General features: G+C 34.4%; 1 long non-coding RNA gene across 2 annotated transcripts in view; it reads right to left on the reverse strand.

Moving 5' to 3' along the window:
• Positions 1 to 3,317: 3,317 nt before the first annotated feature.
• The window catches only part of LOC127842386 (uncharacterized), a 75,684-nt gene continuing 55,490 nt past the window's right edge, over positions 3,318 to 23,511 (reverse strand). Inside the window, exons 1-3 of one of the 2 annotated variants that reach the window (XR_008031590.1) lie at positions 5,131 to 5,161; positions 4,212 to 4,304; positions 3,318 to 3,712 (exon numbers count right to left, since the gene is read on the reverse strand). This is a non-coding gene — a long non-coding RNA (uncharacterized LOC127842386). Of the gene's footprint in view, positions 3,713 to 4,211; positions 4,305 to 5,130; positions 5,162 to 23,511 lie in introns of those variants that run through there. The other variant, XR_008031591.1, reaches the window with a different exon arrangement.

The following is a 23,511-nucleotide window of genomic DNA, read 5'->3' on the forward strand; positions in this document are numbered from 1 at the left end:
CGTCTGCCCCGAGGTTGCCAATATTGATTTGTCAATATCCCTTGTTAGGTGTCATAAACCAGGGGCCCGAGTAAATGTCATTGCGTAAATTGTTTTATTGTTCTTTTCCGTGATTGCACTGTCGGTGTTTTGATTAAGGACAGGCTATTCTTTTAATTTTAATTGATCGCTTTAATTCAATGGTAGCTGCCACTTCAAACAATTTTGAGTATATATACTTGCGTTCTGCAATCTCTGCATGGCGGTAAAAAAAGACGGGCAAGATCGGCAACACAAAGGTGGACGGCAGCTTCATCAGTGACGGCTTCTCTAACTGGAAACAGGGTCCCGTGAATTTCTGAACGTACGCAGCGAGTGCCACAAGGAGGCGGCCGAGCGACTTGTGACGCTTCCAACCACTACGCGTGACGCGGGAGAGACGCTGTCAGCGGGGCACGCTAAGGAGAAGGCCAACAACCGGAACCAGCTGAGCTGCTGCAAATCCTACGCAGCATACGGTTCCTCGTCCCACAGGGCATCGCGCTACGTGGGCATTACGACGATTAGGGAAACATCATGCAGCTGCTACAACACCACAGTTATGTTGTGAATGTAATGTTAATGTCATTATTTCTCATATCACTTGTTAAACATAACCATTGACTTTAACTAATTGTGAGTCAATATCATATTGACTCACAATTTATGTTTTCATGTTGCATTATAACCGAAATGACTCAGTATTTGTAAAACGCACGTGTCGGATTTATTTTTCTTCATAGAAAAAAAAAGATAATTTATTTACAATCAAGAATACGCCAAAAAAGGTTAGTATATACGGAACAAAGCGGATACATCTAAATTAGTAATACAGACACTGTTATGGCAAGAGGAACAGGGGAGTTAGTGAGATGCACATACGCATATGTTTCCAAAATGTTTTGTGACGTAATGGTATGGTACAGATTTGTTTAGCATTTATGTATCAATCAATTGAAATATTCCTTTTTATGTGCTATGTTATTGACGAAAGATCGCCATTTTAGAATAATATTAATGCATATATGTTTCTTGCTAAGAGGATTACGTTAAATATTGTTGGGGGTGTGGGCGCTAGTGATTTGCATTCCGACACATCAGTAAAACCACATATATCGAATATAACACATGAATGAACGTTATCCAGTTTAGCAACCAGGTGATAGATACCTTAATAGCTAGAATTAAATGGGGATTTGACATAACTCCAACTTAACGAAATGGATTGATCTATGTAAGTGTATCTCCCTTAGAAATAGACAATGCCTTAGTTATGGGAAAGTATTCCTGTTATAATATCAACAGCACCATTATGATTGATAACTTGCTGGTTAAGACAAATGTTTTGACATGGGTTTACAAGTATATGATTTAAATAATTTGAAAGAATTCAGCAATAACATGTATACAAATAGCGTAATTTCCACAGTCAAATCATTAAACAAGACGTATTACTGGTGAAGAAGGCCCTTTCAAATAGCTTGGTTAAAACGGTTTACGTGATGTGCAATTAACGAATCTCCCAAAAGGTTTGATCAGGACTGTGTCAGGGATATGCAGAATTTGAAGAAGGTCTTCGTAGTTTCACGTATTCCATTTCGAATTGCACATATTAGTTTTTGAAGGAAACGGCATTGGTATGCAAAATTTAAAAGGCAAAAACGACATATACCTTAAGGTGCACATATGAATTTTAACGCTTACAATTTAATCAACCCTGCGCTTATGTATTGGAGTGTGTATTTTGCCAACTTAATACCCAGCATACACGTTGCTCCCAAACTTGAACTTACTTCCAGAAAACCACGAATATTCTCTGACATTTCATAAAATATAGTTCTACACGAAAAACGAAAGAAATATAATTTGTGTAAATACTAAGTATGTTATGTTCCGAAATGTTAAACATCCCATTTAAAATGGAGAATCTTGTCTAAGCACATTTTGAAATGTTTGTTTGAATAGCGTTAAGTCAAATGCAATAACTCCTAAAATTGAAGACCAATACACCGACTAGTGTGATCAAGAGTAACACAAATTATACAATGTTGTAACTGATTTATTTATTTATTTTTATTAATTTATTTATTTGTATTTATTTGTATTATTTATTTATTATTTATTTATGTATTTATTAATTAATTTATTTATCTATTTATTCATTCATTTATGTTTTTATTAATTAATTTATTTATTTATAAATATAACCAACACGACCCCTTATATTCATTTTAAATTAGAGCATCCAATTACAAAATACGTATGTCTATATAAAGTGTGTAGGCATCAACTAAAGATTATTCAATAAAATGCTTTAAGGTTAAATAAACTTAAACTAAATATATGTAAACATGATATTAAACAGACGCCATTGTGTCTACTGTTTGTATTATAATATTGTATTTTTGAATGTTTCTTATTCGCATAATATAATGTTTATAGTCATAAAGGATTCTTGCGCCGATTTGGCCAACGATAATTACATCGCACACACCCTTTATTTGCAAACGTTTTCCTAAATGCGAAGTTATGTCGACGTGTTGTTTGCGTTTTCGTTGCAATTAATCGCATATTTTAACCATGAGTTGTCGCATGCGTTAAAACTCATTATCTTTCGATACTTTGCATTCTATTTAAGAGTACCTTGGGTATTTAAAAAGGTACCTGAGTCGACAATGACCAATAGTGTTCGCTTTCATGGTTTGTTGCCGGATAAGGTAATGCTAAAAGTAAGACAGGTACTGTTTAGTTTACTCCATTGTATCCCGGGTACGAAAAATACACTTTAAGGCACCCAATAATTTCCAAGGGTACTTTCTAGTATATATTCCGTACACTGGGTACTTTGTAGAATACTTATGAGTACCCGGTTTCCTTCTTGGTATTATCTTAGCCAGCAATGATCAGTAGAGCCGTGTTGGACCATGTGCAATTTGTTCATTTTTTTAGAAGGTGTTGTTGTCCATAGTCTTCTATGATGATTATACGTCAGAATGGTAATGGTTATGAATGTTTACGTAAGTAAATTTTCGTTATCATGTTGAAAACGAACAAATACATTTTATCATAACTTGTATACCTTTCATAATCCATTGCGCAATAAAAAAAAAAAGCACTGATTATTTCCGTCTGCACAGACGTAGTCAATTATGTCATTTGATAAAACAACGTCTCAGTCAAAAGATTCCGGAACGTTTATGGGATTGTAACAAGATTGTATCCCAACACTTTTAAGTAAAACCACGTGGCAGACAGAGAAAAACAAGTACGATTTAATCTATGTTGCTTGATTTATTTCACACACACACACACAAACCCACACACAGACACAAACATTTAAATTAATTTAAAAATGCTGGTTATTACTTAATTTCACATTACTCTCCAAGAAAATAAATAATTAGTGTATCCATATGCATGCCTTTTAATTAAAGCTAAATGCAGTATGGCTGCCTGTAAACGTTTGTTTACGTATGATCGCACCACGGGCCATGACATGCCCTGTCGTCACACGTGGCTCCTGGACCGCACTCTCTAATGCAGTCGTAGTCTTCCCAGCACTCGTATGGTTTGTGACAATGGCACGAGCGTCCCGTTGGGGAAGACCAGTCATCGTGGCACTCAACTTTCTCCCATGGGTTGTCGCACACAACGTACTTACAGTCATAGTCTTTTTTGCATGGGCAATGGTCGTCTAAAATTTAAACGAAAAAGATATTTAGAGAAGAATTGCGGAGAAAAAAATATATAGGCAATCGTTCCCGATGGTTGTGTTTTTAAAACAAGTAAATATATATTTAAAAAATGTCCTGCATCTGTATTTTTTATATAGTAGAGCATGTTAAAGCAGTAAGCATCTTAAGCATGGTGTAATCGCGGAAAATCGCAACAATGCCCAAACAAACGTGTTGTCGCAACGAAGTCAGCGACGATGTTTCTTGCAACATATAACAAGCACGTGCATTTTACATATACGTTATGGTAGTGTCGCTTAGTCCCCTTTATTTATTCACGTATTTTATTAATTAAAATACACCAAGACGAGAATTGATGTCACCTGAGATACTGTGCTTTCCTATGTGCAGATATACATTTAATTTAACAGAGCACAATACTTGCGACATAAAATGTTCTATGTCGTATCGGTACTTTATTTGTTATGATACAGATTATTAGAACGTTCATGTCAAAACCTTTTTTGCCAGGCCACGGATACCAAAGACAGGACACCGTTCCGCAGAACGTCACCAGGAGCAGAAATGAGGTTGCTGAGCACATCATTTTACCTACAAGTACAGAGTAGCCGAACCTTTTAGGACACGTTGTTGTCTTCTAAAGTGTACACCTTAAAGTGAAGACAAGTCTTAGCTCAACACAATAAGATTGCTACATACGTGAATTATCATTTTGTATCGTTTTTATTGCATTATTACAATACTCTACTATGTAACTAAATACTAAATACTCTATACTATATATAATATACTATATATAATATATATACTATATACTATAGATTATATACAAAATGCTATATACTATATACGCCGCATGTATATAATATATACTATACCACTTTCCTTTTTGATTTTTTCCCCTACCATTTTTAAGAGTCAGATCATACTTAGATAGAGAAACAAAAAAGTGTTAATGTCCCAATATTCTAGATACAGAGAGAAATCTACGCCATACAATACTCATCTGATTTATCAGTCAAAGAAAAATGAAGAAATACATTCCTAATATTCAGAAAAGAAAATTCGCGCTCTTGTCCAATGTAAATGTTGGTATATAAGGACAAGTATCGACATTATCAAGAACGAAAAAACCTCAATTTAGTTCAGCTTCTTTCGATTATTTACAAGTAAAATGAAAATTTAATGCACCAAAGTGAATTCACTAAAGATCGTGTTAGAATTGAAATACCGATAAATAAATTTAATATCATACTTTGTTGTCGAATAACCCACGATGTGTAGTGTAGGTGCTTGACATTAAATGACACGTTCTTTGCTCTTTCGCATCTTTACCCTTCCTGTCGGTTATTCGACAACAAACTATGATAACAAAAATTCATTATACCATGTAAAGTATGTTAAAAAGAAGACTTACCTTGTTATCTGTTCTCAAGAATCTGAGCTACTGATAGGAATCATATAATGCATGTGTTTATATAACTAAAATGAATGAGAATTTACGCTAATTTTGGTATATAATCGGTTTTTAAGCTATATTAATCTGTTTGCAGTATGTGCAAATTAATATCCCTTGAAGTCCCATACGATACTTTTAAATAATGCGTATAGTGCTTAAATTTGCAACATATGTGAAATCAAGAATTAAGAGATAATGTCTATTTTCAGTAAATCTAACAGCAGGTAAGATTATGGATATCCGTGTTTTAATTACTTGCGTATTCATAATTAACTTGGCAAATAATTATGCACATTATTGTAAACGAAAAATATACGTGAATATTGAAACTGTATGGAGAACACCAGGAGATAAACTTCATCAAAACAAAACATTCCTGTATTTAAAGTAAGTTATTGCTATTACGTTGCAGTGATGGATCCTGCGGAAGCTTACTGTTTGTGTTCCGTCTAATACTATTACGTCAAATTATTTATTTTTGGGAAACTTGGTGTTATTAAATAATAAAAAGGCAAAATCTAAATTTATTTGTAATTATATTATACAAATCCATGTTCCTATACTTTCTCGGGACATAGATCACAATCTTTTCATGTGCGTCAACTTCTTTTATTTGTATGATGAGTGACAATATAATGGCCCAAATGTACATGGATGTATAAATAAAAAATCTCATTTGATTAAAATGAACTTCTCTTTCAATTTTGATAGTTTGTCAAACATCAAATATTTTAATAATTCAATATTATAAAGCATAGATAATAAATCGAGAAAAATGATCGAACATAGTTTCCTTATTGCACACACATTCGTGTTATAAGTACATTCATGAAGCGATAAAAGAACACTAACAAAGTGTGTTGACGGTATTTGTGATATGTTATTTAATAACATATTCAAGTCCTCGTACAAGTTGTTCAAGTCCTTTGATTTGCTTTCTTGATTGCTTTACCCGATTGCCATAGACATGTGTGTTTGATAAAAAACCTTCTTCTTTTTGCAATATATAAGCCTATTATGCATATGCAAACATTTTGAATATGGCTGTATGTTTAATGAGACTCCAAAGTTTCCCACTAATATAATAGTGCATGCTAGAATGTGGCATAACGGATACATATACTTAAACGAATTGTGCAAAAGCTTATGAAAAAAGTGTTTACATTATGTCACGAATTAAAGCGCTGTGAATGTTATATTGATCGTACCTTGGAAAATATTAATCAAAAGAAATATGTGCCTAAGATTGATCAGTGTTCATTTAATTTCGAATGGAGATATGACTAATTTAATTCAACCCATAAAAGTACATTTTGCAATGTTGAGCGATATTTTCGTTTTGCATGTGTTGCATTTCAAATGTCAAGTGATTACGTCGTTTATCGCATCATTACATCGAATTAATATTTATCAGATCAAATGCAATGAGAAGCTCACACTTTTTATTTAACCCCTGGGTCGACGCAGCAGCTGCATCATTTAGTGTGCTTTATTTGAATATGAATATCAAACATAGATTAAAAAAAAACGTTCATGACTCATTAGTGTTTGCATGTTTGCATGTTGGTAAGCGCATGATATGTCCAAAAATAACCAATAACCACATGTGTGCATGGACAACTCTGGTTATTTTTCCGATTTTTTTTTCAGCAAAACATTATAACATATCAACATTCCACGTCGATAAGGCAAAGAAATACATTGATGTTCACGTGCATCTATTATATTGACGGCTGAAGATCTGTGAAGGCAGCCTTTACTCATAAACAGACTTGTAAGAAAAATGCTTGTTTGCTGTTCGATCGACGGATTAATAACGGATAGTGCTTTCACACCACAGTTTTGGTGATAGGACTGTGAAACAACGATCCTTCACAACTATGTCAGTTGCTTTTATAGTGATATTCGGTGTCAACTGAATTTTCCGTCTTTCACAATCGTTATTGTCAATTACAAGTTTATAATCATGACAATGTCTGGGTATCTGCCAATGAACCGTGTTAGTTATCAATGTTTCAGGAAATCAGATATTTTCATCATATTTGTATAACAAGCATATGATTATTAGATAAAAACTACAAAATCCTGAACTTTGACACATACGTAACAAAAGTACAAAATAATAGTGGCTGATATCGACTATACATAACGCGAATACTTCGACAGAAATAGCAGATCTAGGTAAGATATTTGTTTATATATTTTAAAACTTCATTAACAGTACCTGGATGAAGTCTGTAAGGCCGTGTTAGTATGGAGCAAATCACAAGTCAATTTAAAGGGAATGAAGAGGCACATCAAGGAGCAACTTAGAGGAACGCACAGGTTTTTGAGTCGGCCAATGCTGGTTAAACCGTAAATTTAGAACAAATATTAATTGGCAAAGAAACATGTATTAATCGTGTGAAATCTACATACCGACTATGTCTCAGCCCGTCGAGATATTGTTGAGAGGCCCGTCGGAAACTCTCAGACTTCCTGAGAGATACTCACCGCGCACTTAGCTTCATTAAGCTTTTAGTAGCCACAATCTTACCTGATGTCGTTAGAAGAACTAAAGACATCCTGAGAGATACTCAACAAGAGCTTGGATGAACCAATAAAGTCACACTCTAACCTGATGACGCGGGAAAGTATATCCTCAGACTTGGGCTTGCAGATTAGAGCTGTCGGGAGTTTTTGGCGGTGGCCAACTTGTAACATGTCAACATATTTTGAGCTTCGATAGTATCCCGTTAACCATCCCGGGAATGTAAATACTGAGAGAAATATATCTAATTGAGTGGATCGTTAGTACAAAAATGATCATCGGCGTTCTGTATATAATGGTATTCTACCGTATTTCAATTTAAGTGAAACGCAATTCCGTTTCTCTACACATGTACACATTTATTAGAGAATATATTGTAAAACCGGTTTGACACATTTATTTATGAAACATATCTGTCGAAAGTAACACGCGCACAGCAAGCATCAAGCTAAGTTGAATTAAGTGTCGCATGCATGGGTAATTAAATTCACATGAAATATCTAGCTGGTGCGAATATCTTTGTAGAATTCATTTCGAGCCAGCACTAACAATTAGAAACAACACTAGCAAGACAGAAACGATGAAACGTTGACGACCAGCAGTAGTCAGAACGGAGCAAGCGTGATGAATACTAAGATATCAAACTAAACATTGTCGCGAAAGGTACAGTTGGGTCAACGACTTGCAGCTTATGCTGCAATTTCTTATGACTTACCTTAGAGTTGATTTATTTTGTTAAGTTGCACTACGAAACCAAAACAAAAAGATCACACAGGTGGGATAAAGTAAATGATAGTATAGTGTTAAAATATGGCCTTCCGTAAGCAGTCAAACATTACGATGTATAAGACTTCTGACAAATAAAAGTCAGGCAGTATGCAGACACACAAATGAGGCAGTGAGGCTCCTTCAATAAACTAGCTCAAACTCTCAACTCCTGAACCTGCTTGGTAATTGCCTAATTGCGGTGTTGCTGTCATCTTCTTTTAATCGTGTAAAGCTGTATAATACGAACGATTATAATACAATTATCATAGTCCAAGTAAAACCTAACATGATATCGAAATAAATATCAGGATTATCTTATTGTGTAAAATAGCTTTATTCCAAGGTGGTATATGTACGTGTATAAATATGTATGAATGTATATTTTTGATTAACAGGATTTGATAGATAGCATTTTGTGGACTATTAAACGTGCTGTTACACCAACCCAGCATTATGCTAATTGTCATTAATTAATAGCACGTGTCCAGTACCTATGTCTGCGTTTCCGTCTACTGACATGAAGTACTGCCTTAGAAGTCATCCTAAAAATGTGTGTTCTTCTAATAACGACATCGAAATTCAAGTACCACCACGTTTGGAGTGAGCTTTTTACACGGACAGGCTAAAATAATAAGCGGATGCATGGAATAAATACTCCATATCCGTATACGGAATGCGGACACTGACACACGGACACGGAACGCGGACGCGGAGACATGAAATACCGGCCGTTTTAAAAAAATACTGGTATGAATACAATACGGGTAAATAGTATTAAAATATATGGATATTAGCGTAGACATTTAATGTGTGCTTACTTTGATGATACATAGTATTAACATAAGTGATTGAGTGTACCGGACGTTTAGCAATAGCATAATATCGGTTGTGTTGATTTATACCGGAAACAACCGCCGTAAAGATACATAATGGTTTACTGACATGTGTTATGTAATACTTATAAAATGTTATTTGTTGTTAAATATTAAATAAAATTAGAAAACTTGATTGTATAAGTATTTTTCACGAACGGTTATATTTTTACAAACTATTAATTAAATACAATTATTGTGTTTTATTTCGGCATGTTTAGAAGTTTGTCATTAATTGCTTTATATTGAATAATGTTAACATTGGTTATAAAAAGCTCAAGTAAAAAAAACAAGAATAAAATTTAAAAAAAGGTTACCATCAGCAGGGCTCGAACCACTGACCTCTGGAGTCCTTGAGTAAAAGGTATACCACTTAGACCACTCGGCCATTCTTCCGGATACAAAGCCACATGTATTTTATACTTAATATAAGCAATCCTCGTAGTTCCATAAAATATAACGACAATAACAAAACTCTCCAAATTAATAATTCGTTACGCGTTGCAACGCTTTATAATTTTCGGGTTTTTAAATCGTCAAAGGATGCATATAATGGCTGTTTTATAGCATGTTAAATGTTCAGTATTTCTATTTCCAAACAAATATAACTAAAACAAAAATTTGCGAATCTGAAACAACTTTTTTCAATTTTGTCAATTGATCATAACGTGAAAAGGCCCCTTTAAACCTATTGATTTAAGCTCGATTGCATAGCAAGCTTACGGCTTATTTGAAACGCTCTCGTATTAATTAAAAAAACTTTTTATTGGATAGATTGCTTTATTGGTTACATGTTTACTTTATTTGTAAATCACTAGATTGATCAGGATTTGTTTACTTAAATTGTTCGTTTAAAACGCGTTTTTCCCTAAGTTACAATTCAGTAAGGTAATTGTATTATATTTTAACACGCGTCGTTTTAATATATATAGTGTAAAATGTGTTCTTCGCTTAATAATGTGGAAAAAATAGTCGAAAAACATTCATTTATTGGCAAGGCATGCATATACATATTGTACAACTAATTGCACTTACTTTGAACTCTTATGATGATACATTATGACTCCTTGTTGCTGCAATGATGTTATATAGTCTTGAGGCTAAAACAAGTGTGTTACAAATATTCCTCTATTAACATTGTTTCCGGGGTTTTATTTTTCATAGAAAATAGACAAAATATGTAATGAACTATGGGCTTAAAGTATTGTTAATTGTATTTAAGGACTTTTTTGAGATTTCGCACAGTGATTGGACAGGATTGTCTATATGCTTTTCATGACACATTATTTAATATGCCTTAAAGGTATTGGTGTTTACGAGAGACAACCATCACAATAGAAAAAAAATCGGCATTCATTTCAGTCACATTATTATCTCTTGACATATTCGCATTTATCGTGGACACCTTAACAACCCTTACAATGCAGCAACTGGTAAGCATCTCCGGTCTCTATATCAGTGCACAGACCGTTCAGGATATTTAATGAAAGCAAATTATTCCAAATATAGAACATTTGCCGGTACCTGTGTGACTTAGCGATACATATATCAGCACAAGCATATATGTAGAAGTCAAACCCATATACACTTAAAACTTGCCTACTGGACATTTCCATTTCGATTTTACAGCTCTTTTTGCTAAGTTCGTATCGAGGGCTATCTTCCTTATAAACAAACTATGTCATGAAAAAATACGCGGTTGTGGGAGCGTTATTCCTCACTGACGCGAAATATGACTGTCATCTTAATCAAAGTACTGAAAGTACTGGTTTGACGATGCTTTTGAAGAGGATGGATATACAAAAGATATTTGTTGGATTCGGTGGCATATCGATTTTCCCAGAAAAAAAGCGAAAAATATCGATATTTTCACTGTTATTTTTTTACTGTTTAAAAAAGTGAAATACCAGTTTTTTTCACTGATATTTCTGTATAAATCACCGGTAAGCATAACATAAATAAGCATCCATTTAAGTTAATCTACATCACCGCAATTGTGTAATTTTTATTGCTTGTCATTTATCCGCAGGCCAATAGTTAATGGTTGTGGTGCAATCATTTTCGTTCTTGGACACTGCATCCATTCAATCAGTTCAATGAAATTTATTTACCTAAATATCTCATATTTGAACTTAAAATTCTTTTGGGAGAAATGGTCCAGACAACTGGATAAAACAGCAACAATATGCTAACCCATTATTTTTCGAGGAACATAATTGAGAATTCCTGTGCTAGCCCCCAATCACAGTATGTTGGGGTATAATAATAATCAAACTTTGTTTTTCTTCTCAAAAGATTGTCGTTAATTACAAATTGATGAATATATCATCCAAGACTACACGTTTTAGAAAGCCATTTTTTTCATTTATTTTTATTGATAAACACGGTTTTGTAACAATCTATACTATACATAGATAGCTTTAACAGCACAATGTGGCTCACCTGAATCTGATTGTTTCCTAGTGGTGTTAACTAATTTTTTATGAAGATCTAGAAAAAAAGGCATTGTGAGTATGAACAAACTATTTGCGTCTATCCGATCTAGTAGAGTCTTGTAACCAAGATCCTACTGTTATGTATTTGAACATTCTGATCAACTGCCATGAAGATCAGGTAAAAAATGTAAGTTTTTATATGGATTTTAATGATTTTAGTTATTGATCAACTGCTTGGAAGCACATGACCCACTTTGGAACGTGACCTGTTAATCACTGAGACTAGACCTTGTGACCTAAATGTTAAATATGCTACTTTCATGCTTGACTTTGAAATCATTTAAAATAATGTTCTAACCAATTTACAAGTGGATCAGAGAGAGAATGTGACCACTAAAGTATTAACAGACCTTTTCTTATATTTGACCTAGTTCCCTAATTTTTGATAAAATATGAAAACAAAAATGACATAGAGGTGACTAGTTTCATACGAATCTGGCAAAGAGGTGGACCCAAATTATCTTATGTGTTCACAATAAACTTTGGATAAAATACAACAAAGAGTGATAACAAAAGCTCACCTTGTCACATCATAACAAGTGAACAAAATAACCCAAACTATGACATCATATAATTGCTGTTACTTCCAATAACAATAAAATGTTACTTTTGAAACAAATACAATACCTTCCCTTTCTTACGACAGGCTGTTCTAAAACAAGATAGACCTGTATCGCTCACCCAAAACTCCTTCTATAGTGTCAAAAACTTGTGTATGATTAGACTAAGTTGTAACCTAGCTTTAGCCTGCCAGGACCAACTTGCAAATTCAGCTTTTGATTTGATTAAGATCATTGTAAGCATTTTTCATGAAAATCAGGAAGATAATGTGACCTGTAGAAAGGTTAAGGAAGTTTTCTATATTTTAACCTAATGACCTAGTTTTTGACAAACTACCAACTTTCAAACTGAAACTTTTTTTCATCGAGATAACATTCAAATCTGTCCAATTTTCATGAAGATCTGGAAGAAAATGTGACCTATGGAGTGTTCACTAACCTTTTCTGTGATTTGGTTTGTTGACCTAGTTTGGACCACATATGACCTACTTTCAAACTTAACCTAGCATTGACAGAGATGAACATTTACCAACATAAAACAAACAAGGGCTGTTTGTAAAACATGCATGCCCCCCATATGGGCTGTCAGTTGTAGTGGTATCCATTGTGTGAATACATTTTTTGTAACTGTGACCTTGACATTTGACCTAGTAACCTGAAAATCAATAGGGATTATCTGCCAGTCATGATCAATTTACCTATGAAGTTCCATGATCCTAGGCCTTGCTTTTCTTGAGTTATCATCAGGAAACTTTTTTACTGTTATGAGTCACTGTGACCTTGACCTTTGACCAAGTGATATGAAAATCAATAAGGGTTATATACCAGTCATGATCAATGTACCTATAAAGTTTAATGGTCCTAGGCGTAAGCATTTTTGAGATATCATCTGGATACTATTTTACTGCTTTGAGTCACTTTGACCTTGACCTTTGATCTAGTGACCTAAACATCAATAGGGGTAATCTGCAAGTCATGAGCAATGTACCTATGAATTTTCATGATCCTAGACGTAAGCATTCTTGAGTTATCATCCGGAAATCATTTAACTGTTTTGACTCACTGTGACCTTGGCCTTTGACCTAATGACCTGAACATCAATAGGGGTCATCTGCGAGTCATTATCAATGTACCTATGAAGTTTCATGATCCTAGGCGTAAGCTTTCTTGTGTTATCATCCGGAAACCATTTTACTGAGTCAAGTCACCGTGACCTTGACCTTTGACCTAGTGACCTATAACTTAATAGGGGTCATCTGCGAGTCATGATCAATGTACCTAAGAAGTTTCACGATCATAGGCGTAAGCATTCTTGACTTATCATTTGGAAACCATTTTTCAAAGTTGAGTCACTGTGACCTTGACCTTCGACATAGTGCAGGAAAATCATTTGGGGTCATCTGCGAGTCATGATCAATGTACCTATATAGTTTCATGATCCTAGGCATAAACGTTCTTGAGTTATCATCCTGAAACCATTTTACTATTTCGGGTCACCGTGACCTTGACCTTTGACATAGTGACCTGAAATAAAAATAGGGATCATCTGCGAGTCATGATTAATGTATTTATGAAGTTTCATGATCCTAGGCATAAGCGTTCTTGAGTTATCATCCGGAAACCATTTAACTATTTCGGGTCACCGTGACCTTGACTTTTGAACTAGTGACCTCAAATGGGGTCATAATTTATGCGAGTCATGATCAATGTATCTATGAAATTTCATGATCCTAGGCATAAGCGTTCTGAGTTACCATCCGGAAACCATTTTACTATTTCGGGTCAATGTAAACTTGACCTTTGACCTAGTGACCTGAAAATCAATAGGGTTCATCTGCCAGTCATTATCAATAAACCTATGAAGTTTCATGATCCTAGGCATAAGCGTTCTTGAGTTATCATCCGGAAACCATTTAACTATTTCGGATCACCGTGACCTTGACCTAGTGACCTCAAAATCAATAGTGGTCATATGCGCGTCATGATCAATGTACACATGAAGTTACATGATCCTAGGCATAAGTGTTCTTGAGTTTTTATCAGGAAACCATTTTACTATTTCATGTCACCGTGACCTTGACGTTTGATATAGTGACCTGAAAATCAATAGTGGTCAACTGCGAGTCATGATCAATCTACCTATCAAGTTTCATGATCCTAACATTAGCGTTCTTGAGTTATCATCCTGAAACCATTTTACTATTTTGGGTCACTGTGACCTAGACCTTTGACCTAGTGACCTGAAAATTAATAGGGGTCATCTTCGAGTCATGATCAATGTACCTATGAAGTTTCATGATCCTATGCATAAGCGTTCTTGAGTTATCATCCGGAAACCATTTTACTATTTCTTTTTTTTGTTAAACGTCGTCAATTATTAATTGTATATAGATTTCTCTATAGTTTGAAAAACATTTAGGCAAATATTTCTTATGTAAGATAAAATGCAAATAATTAATATATTATTCCCTTTTAAACAGTATGTTGGTTTATCGGTCAATAACAATATCACTTTGAACATTGAATTATTTAAAAGTTATAACAAACATTAAATGTTCTCCGAACAAATGACTCATAACAAATATAACATATTGATAGGAAGATATGAACAAATCAAGGTTGCTAGGTTGCCCGCCTAGAATTGTCCTGTTAGTATGGAAGTACTTGATATATAAATTTATTAGCCTGTCGGTGTTGTAAAGACATAAAATATTTTATGAATGTCTCAAAGTGTAGAATTATTTTGCATTTAGTAAAAGAAAGGCAACATATATCCCTTAAGTGGCTGACAAGAACTTTTGGCTAAATACAACTCAAAAGAGGCATTATGATTCTTGAAAATAAAAGTAAACATCATTATATATGAGTTTTCTGATCAAAAGTGTTATTTTTAGTGAATATGGGAAATACATTTTCAAGAATAAACAATATAATTATAAATGTTTTGGCGAAGTGCATCATAGTATTATCATAGTACAGTTTGGGTCTAAAAATCCCGTAACATTTTAAAATTTCATAACACCTTGTTGCAAAAAAAAATCATGAAAAATAGAATTTTCAGAGTAACCTATGGACATTAGATTTGAACGTTTAATTGGTACCAGCGGATTGGTTCCATGACGGGACGTCGATTTGTGACGTAACGTTAAAGACGTGACGTCGTTACTTAGTGATAAACTAGAGAGAGACATGAATTGTTTTATATTGAAGATCGTTAATAAATGTTCATACCAAATGCGGGTATTTTGGCGTTTATATTGTTCTCACTATCGGGAAAATAGAAAATTACGGATTTCCCATTATCGGGGATAATTCTCAGTAAACAGCAAAATACAGAAATTCCCATTATCGGGGAAACTTCTTAACAACCTATTAAAATAAAATAAACAAGGGCTGTTTGTAAAACATGCATGCCCCCCATATGGGCTCTCCGTTGTAGTGACAGCTATTGTGTGAATATGTTTTTTGTCAATGTGACCTTGACCTTTGACCTAGTGACCTGAAAATCAATAGGGGTCATCTGCGAGTCATGATCAATGTACCTATGAAGTTTCATAATTCTAGGCCCAAGCGATCTTGAGTTATCATCCGGAAAACCACCTGGTGGACGGAGCGACAGACCGACCGACATGTGCAAAGCAATAAACCCCCTCTTCTTCGAAGGGTGCATAAAAATGCTTTATATGACCTTAGATATTATTTTTGCAATCATTTTTCATCAATAACAAATGTTTATTAATCACATTTTTTAAAAATGTATTACTTCTTGTTGCCAAAAAAATCATGAAAAATATAATTTTCAAAGATATCCTTTAAAACAAAAAGAAAATGCCTTCTTAAACCTTAAATATTATTCCTTCAAGCATTTTACAGCAATAATTTATGTTTGAAAAAATCATTGGTTCATGCTAAATACTGTTTGATATACTGTAAATAATGTAACTACACATCCAAGTAGTGAGTCCATCAAACTATTGCAACCGAAACACCTGGTGTGCCAAGGCACCAGCCGAAGTCAAATGCCTTCTGACTTGGTGCATTTTACTATTTATATTTGTATGCATTTGTATGTGTTTGAAAAAATATATAATCTTTAATGACATCTGCTGACCATGCATGTCCTAGATTTCAAAATCCAGGCCCTGGTCTGACACATTGGTAACATTAACGTTAAACTGTTACCAGGCTTCTGAATTTAATTAGCCAGGTCACAGGAAAAGGGCAGTCTAATATGTATCCAATTAAACTATTTGTCATTGTCAGAAACCGCTCTTAAGCTAGTCCAAATAATTAGACGTAAGCTACCCCGCTTAATAATGTAAATCGACCTCATATTTATAGGAGTACTCTTAAGCAAACAGCTTTCAAGCAACTGCAGGCTGAACTGGATCTAAACTGGCCACAATCGCCTCAATGTCTCTTTTACTGGGATATGATTCATTTAACTTTAAAGGGATCTTTTCACGCTTTGGTAAATTGACAAAAATTGAAAAAATGTGTATCGGATTTGCACATTTTCAGTTTAGTTATGTTATTTTTAGGAAACAGTATTACTGAACATTTACCATGGTCTAATATAGCCATTATATGCATCATTTAACGATTTAACAATTATAAAGCGTTGCAACGCGAAACGATTGAATAATTTGGAGAGTTATGTTGTTGTTGTTTAATTGTGTGAAACTACGAAGATTGGTTATAATTTGCGAAGATAAAATACGTCAACCATTTATACTTGTCAGAATAGTCGAGCAGGCTAATGCGTTTTTACTCCAGGACTAAGGGGGTCACTGGTTCGAGCCCTGCTGCGGACTACTTTTTATAAAAGAATTTTATTCTGGATTTTTAACTAGAGCTTTTAATATCCAATGTTTACATTTATCAATATAAAGCATTTAATGACTTACTTCAAAGCATGTCAAAATCTGTGAAAAGGCCCCTTTTAATATAATATCTACTCCTATAAATATGAGGTCAATATACATGGACTAAACGGTAAATTACGTCTAATTATTTGGACTGTAATGACATCAACTACTTAAATAGAAAGAATAAAGAATTCATACTTACCAGTAATTTGAGTTAAGAGTTTGTATTCAATGTTGTATTTCAGGACAGCTTGGTGATATGCAAATCCCATATGACATGTTGATATCGGGTATCATAGCCATTCAATAAGTCGCAAAATGGTTAAACAAAATTTATAAAGCAAAATGTGACTTAAATTGATAACTAAAAATACCAGTATCATCAGTATGCCAGTTTTGCCTTGTCAAACTGTCGAGATCCAGAAAGTGCTTCATTCACATTGAATATATCCTTCGAATGCCATCCTTTGTTGTCATTAGCGGAGATTTAGTGAATAAATAATTCATATATCATAAATGACAGCTACTAAAAAGCGAAACAAGCCAATTTATGCGGTAAGAAAGTTTTGACTCGAGACTCGCATGGGGGCGGCCATTGTTGAATGTTGAAACACGAACGACAACTCTGCTAGGAGAATGTAATCAATGACGATCAATCTCCTACGCAGTGGCTAATGCAAAAGGGAAGTAACTGAAAAATCGAGTTATCTCAATCGGACTGGCTCGGTCTTTTACATAGGTCGCCATTGTGAGAATTTTTTCTACTGGTTATAAAACCTTGGATGACGCTGTTCCAGCATCGTCAAAAAGCAAAGGCGATATTTTTCTCAGCCACATAATTGTTAATAGTTTGATATCACAAAATGAAAGTGAAAGTAGAACTGTCAAAAATGACAACCTGTCAACGTGTTGTTATTGCTGGCACTAGAGGACGATTACACTCAATGTGTTCACATTTTGACCATAGGCTTTGTCAATGACCTTTATAGTATGGGTAGCTTTGATATTATTTATTGCTATCATGTAACTGCATGATTGTGTATGTGTTTACAATACACAAAGCATAAATAATGATATAAATATACTGATTGAGCTTATAATAAACTGAGAACTATAGCCAGGTCAATTAAGGACTTAAAATACAATTGTGTGTCCTGATTTCATGAAGATATGACCATGCATACCCTAGATTTCAAATTCAAGGCCCTGGTGTGACACATTGGTAGCATTACCGTTAAACTGTTACCAGGCTTATGAAATTAGTTTTTATTGAACTATCTAAGGTAATCTAAATCAGGCACTGATTTTTCTTGTTTTAATACAGTCATAGATCAGTTGTGGCCTCTGGGTAATGACCAATTTTTGCTTACTTGTCACACCCTTAAAACTTTCCACACGTCTATAATAGCAAATCTGGATTTAGGCGATCTTCAATGGTACATTAAAACTTTAGCTCTGTTACAAGAGTGCTGGTAAAGTCCAGTCACATATTTAAATCTAAGTGTCAAAGACAAATGAAAGATGCGTTCATTAATTATTGTCCAGTTGTTTACTACTGCTGTAAGTTTTTATATAATATGACTGATGAACATCATGTGAGAGAAAATTCACATTATCATTGTAAATCAATTTAGCAACCTTTTAGATAACAAAGAATGCTAGTTTTCAATGTTGCTTCTGGGGATCAAACCCGTAGGGCTTTTAGGAAGATTCTGAAATTTTCGATCCCTCGAGAGCAACAAAACCAAAAATTAAGTCAAATATTGCCGACTCGGTTTTTTGAGTCGGTTCATGAGGGATAATGGAGCTTGATTGGTCATTGTCGGCTCTGGTACTACTTACATGTACCCCGGGTACTCTTAAGTATACTTACATGTACCCTGGGTACTCTAAGTATACTTACATGTACCCCAGGTACGGTAAATAAACGAAATTGTACTCGGTCCATATTAGACTGTACCCGAGTTGTATTCGCGCCCAAAATCCGATGTCGGCGCAACCGATCATCTTAAACACACTTCTCTTCAAAAAACATTGCATCAACATGATTTTTGAGTATGTGTTCGGATAATATAGAGGCCATTCTACAGAAAATTGACATAAATGCGTATATATAATTATTACAAAAAAATAGTCGACAACGACTGATTTAAGGTTAAATTTCCCGGGTACATTTTAGTATATTTACCGTACCCGGGATACATGTAAGTATACTTAAGAGTACCCGGGGTACATGTACGTAGTACCCGAGACGACAATGAACAATCGAGCGATACTGGAAGGTGCAACATCTCTCACGCCCCCTAGCATCGCCTTTAGCAGTCTCAACAAGAAAGTGCTGGAGTCATTGATCCCGAGGGACAAGAAAAACAATTGATTTATGTTCGAAATAAATAATTTGATTAATGACAATTCTGTTATTTGAGCCAGGTCACAGGAAAAGCGCAGTCAAATCAGTATCCAATTAAATTATTTGTTATTGTCAGAAAAACGCTTTTAAGCAAACAGCTTTCAAGCGACTGCTGGCTGATCTAGATTCAAACTGGCCACAATCGCCTTAATGTCTCTTTTACTGTGACACAGTTCATTTAAATTTAAAATGATAAAAAGTACTAACACTAAGAAAGAGTACTAACCAGTAAAGAGTTTGAAATCAATGTTGAATCTCAGGACCGCTTGGTGATCTGCAAATCCCCGATGAAATGTTGATATCGGGTATCATAGTCATTCAATATGTCGCAAAATGCTCGAATACAATTTATAAAGCACAATGTGACTTATATTGATAACTAAAAATACCAGTAATCAGTATGCCAGTTTTGCCTTGTCAAGCTGTTACGATCCAGAAAGTCCTTCATTCACATCGAGTATATATCCTTCGAATTCCAACTATAGTTGTCATAAGCGGAGATTTAGTGAATACATAATTCATATATCCAAAATGACAGCTTCAAAATAGACTCTCATTAAGGCGCCATTGTTGAATGTTGTAACACGAACGACAACTCTGCTAGGAGAATGTTAGCAATGCTCCTACGCAGTGGCGTATGCAAAAGGGAAGTAACTGAAAAATCGAGTTATCTCAATCGGACTGGCTCGGTCTGTTACATAGGCCGCCATTGTGAGAATTTTTTCTACTGGTTATGAAACCTTGGACGACGCTGTTCCAGCATCGTCAAAAAGTATGCAACGTTTAGTCCGTGGTGTGTTTTAGCTCCTGCTTAGTACACATATACATCATATTTGATCAATTTTAAAGATATACTTCGTATGAGTTTCATCTATGTCAGCTAGCATTTCTTACATACATATCTTCACAGCACTAGAAAGTACAACATAACTCGCATTGCGATTAAGTTACCCCTCATAGTTGGTATTACAAATAAAAAAATGTGAATTGTTATTACTACTATTGAAGGCATCCTTTGTTTGCTATATAATTTAAATGTAAGTCACGGAACGTGTGTACACGATATACATATACTGTTTCATGTTAAGTATAAATGAATCAGCTGAATACAAAACATTAATAATTTTTCCTTTAAATAAATTAAATGATGCAAATGCTGTATTCAGATGCATTTGTGACGAAGGTTGGACGCGGACTACAGACAGCATGAACGCCACGTGTGACCTCGATATCGATGAATGTGAAGAGACACCTGGTATATGTCAACATGTAGCCACCTGTGTAAACCTGAACGGTAAGAAGATTAAGTATCTTGAGGGTCAAGGTCATCACTGGAGTGATGTGCTGATAAATTTGCTCTCTAATTTTACATCAAAAATACATGTCTATAGTGGTTAAGTAGTACTAAAATTTAACACAACATGTGCATAAATGAACTGTGCATCTAGTGGTAAAAGTGGAAAATATAATGGAATAAACGGAATTATTTGAACGTTTCAATTTCAAAAGACTGTACATTAGTTGAGTGATGGTTGAATTTTTTTTCACCTGATACCATCTTGAGAAAATCCCTGAATACCTGTGTACCTGTGTTTCACCTTGATTATACCTGGAGTAAAAGCTGTGCAAGACTAATTGCTGGGCTATCAGAACAAACTAGGATAAACATAACTGTACTGCAGAATAATTGCTGGACTATCAAAACAAAATAGAATGAAAATAACTGTACTTGTCAATTAACACAAAAAATCTCGCCCGGATAGTAAAGCTAGCAACTCCAGCATGGAAGAATTTCAACTCATTCAAACACAACTACAAGCAATGACCGATACAATTACAAGTTTGAGGGATGATCTCAAGGGTATGTTGAAAAAGGAAGAAGTTTAGCAACTGATTCCAAACACTGTTACAACTTTAATGAACAAAATTACGCAAAACATTAATGATAAAGATGAACAATTAGTCAGTGAAATACTTGTTGAAATGCAAGCTAAATTAGATTCATTGGATTATCACAACAAAAATCTCAAAGACAAGATACAAATTCTAGAAGACAAAACAAATACCAACGACAAATCAATGCACGTGCAAATAGAAAAAAACTATGAACTTAGCAAACTGGCCCGCATGAAAGCAAATTATAATGAACAATTTTCAATGAAAAATAAAATAAAAATATATTAAATATACAAGAAAATAGAGAGGAAACCGAGGACTCAATCACCAAAGAAGTAACCTCAATCCTAAAGAACCAAGCAGGGGTTGACCTACTGCTTACTGATATAGTTGCCATCCACCGCATTCCTACAAAAAGGGGACACACCAGGCCAGTTTTTATAAAGTTAAGGAACAATACGGCAAAGTTCAACATTACGCGAAAAAGGGCCCCCATGAAGAATGGTGATTACAAACTGGTTGATGACGTCACCAAGGCGAATCAGGGGCTTATCAACAGGCTCCATCTACACCCAGACTTAAGTAGCGCTTGGTATTTCAACGGATCCGTGTACGCACAAACTGTTGCGGATGAAACAATCAAATTCAACGTTTATGATAATGTAAACAATGTAAAAGAAGAGTTCAGGCGATACAGAAGATCAGGTGTGAGCGGACAATAGAGAAAACTATGAACATTTCTATGATAAATGAACACAGTGATAAGAAAACATGGTATGTCCCTATTTACATATGAATCATTAAAGTATAGTATATACATTTTTTTTAATAACAATTACAGTCTACTCTCTTTATCTCGAAGTAGGCGGGAACAAGAAAAAATATCGAGATAAGGAGAGTTCGAGATATCCGATTTGGCGTTTTGAAAGTAAAAATGAGACGAAAATATACCTTGTTTTTAAACCCACAGGTTATAAAGTGACAGGCCTTACGCAACCGTTAATGGCTAACAACATTACAAACGTGTGGTCATTGATGCAATTGACGGATCAATTATCTACCTATCGGGAGCAGCCGGACGAAGCGGGAACGTGAAGTATCAAAGAAAAATGTCTCACCTTTGCCGACACTAGGACAGTTATTCGCACTTAGAGATAAACCACAGTAAATACATGTACAATCGGGACTCGGGACAAATTGTTATATCGAGATATCGAATTATTCGACATAACGAAAATCGAAATATGCGCTGTTTATTAATATCGATAAAGAACGAAAAAAGTTGGAACATTGGGCTTACTTCGATTTATCGAGAAAATCGAGATATCCGATGTCGAGATAACGAGAGTAGACTGTACATGTATGTCTCATGATCAGTTTAGTAACCAGTGCAATTTGTTTTGTTTTGTTGTGTTTTTTTTAAACAATATTTGTGCATACTTAACAGAAATTCACATCTAAAACAAATAATTTGTTGAAGTAAACATTTTAGAAGAACTATCGAGTACAGTTTAAAACAAAGTAGAGAAAAAAGAACCCTTTTTCACATTAAGGAATTAAATTTAATTATAAATAATTGATTAATTGTATCCTAAAAGTAAACAACCTTCTTAAGTAATTGTATACAACGACAAGCATTAATATTGAAAACAGACTATAGAGTTAAACGTTGGCTTTAGAAAACCAGTATCTATATTTAGCCTCAGGATATAATCTTTGGTCAAATAGATAGGTATAGTCCTTACCCGGTTTAACTTAAGAGGTCATTACTTGTGAAAAATATAATTATACCTTTGTACAATTGTAAATTACAACTACAAATAATAAACTATCTTGTACCTTTTATGTAACGTTTATGCTATTGTTTATACACCGGTCATTGTATGTCATTCTTATTGCTTAGATAGTCTGTACTTAATTCGTACGTAGTGTTTATAGTC

Source organism: Dreissena polymorpha, chromosome 8 (genome assembly GCF_020536995.1).
Source record: "Dreissena polymorpha isolate Duluth1 chromosome 8, UMN_Dpol_1.0, whole genome shotgun sequence".
Classification (NCBI taxonomy): domain Eukaryota; kingdom Metazoa; phylum Mollusca; class Bivalvia; order Myida; family Dreissenidae; genus Dreissena; species Dreissena polymorpha.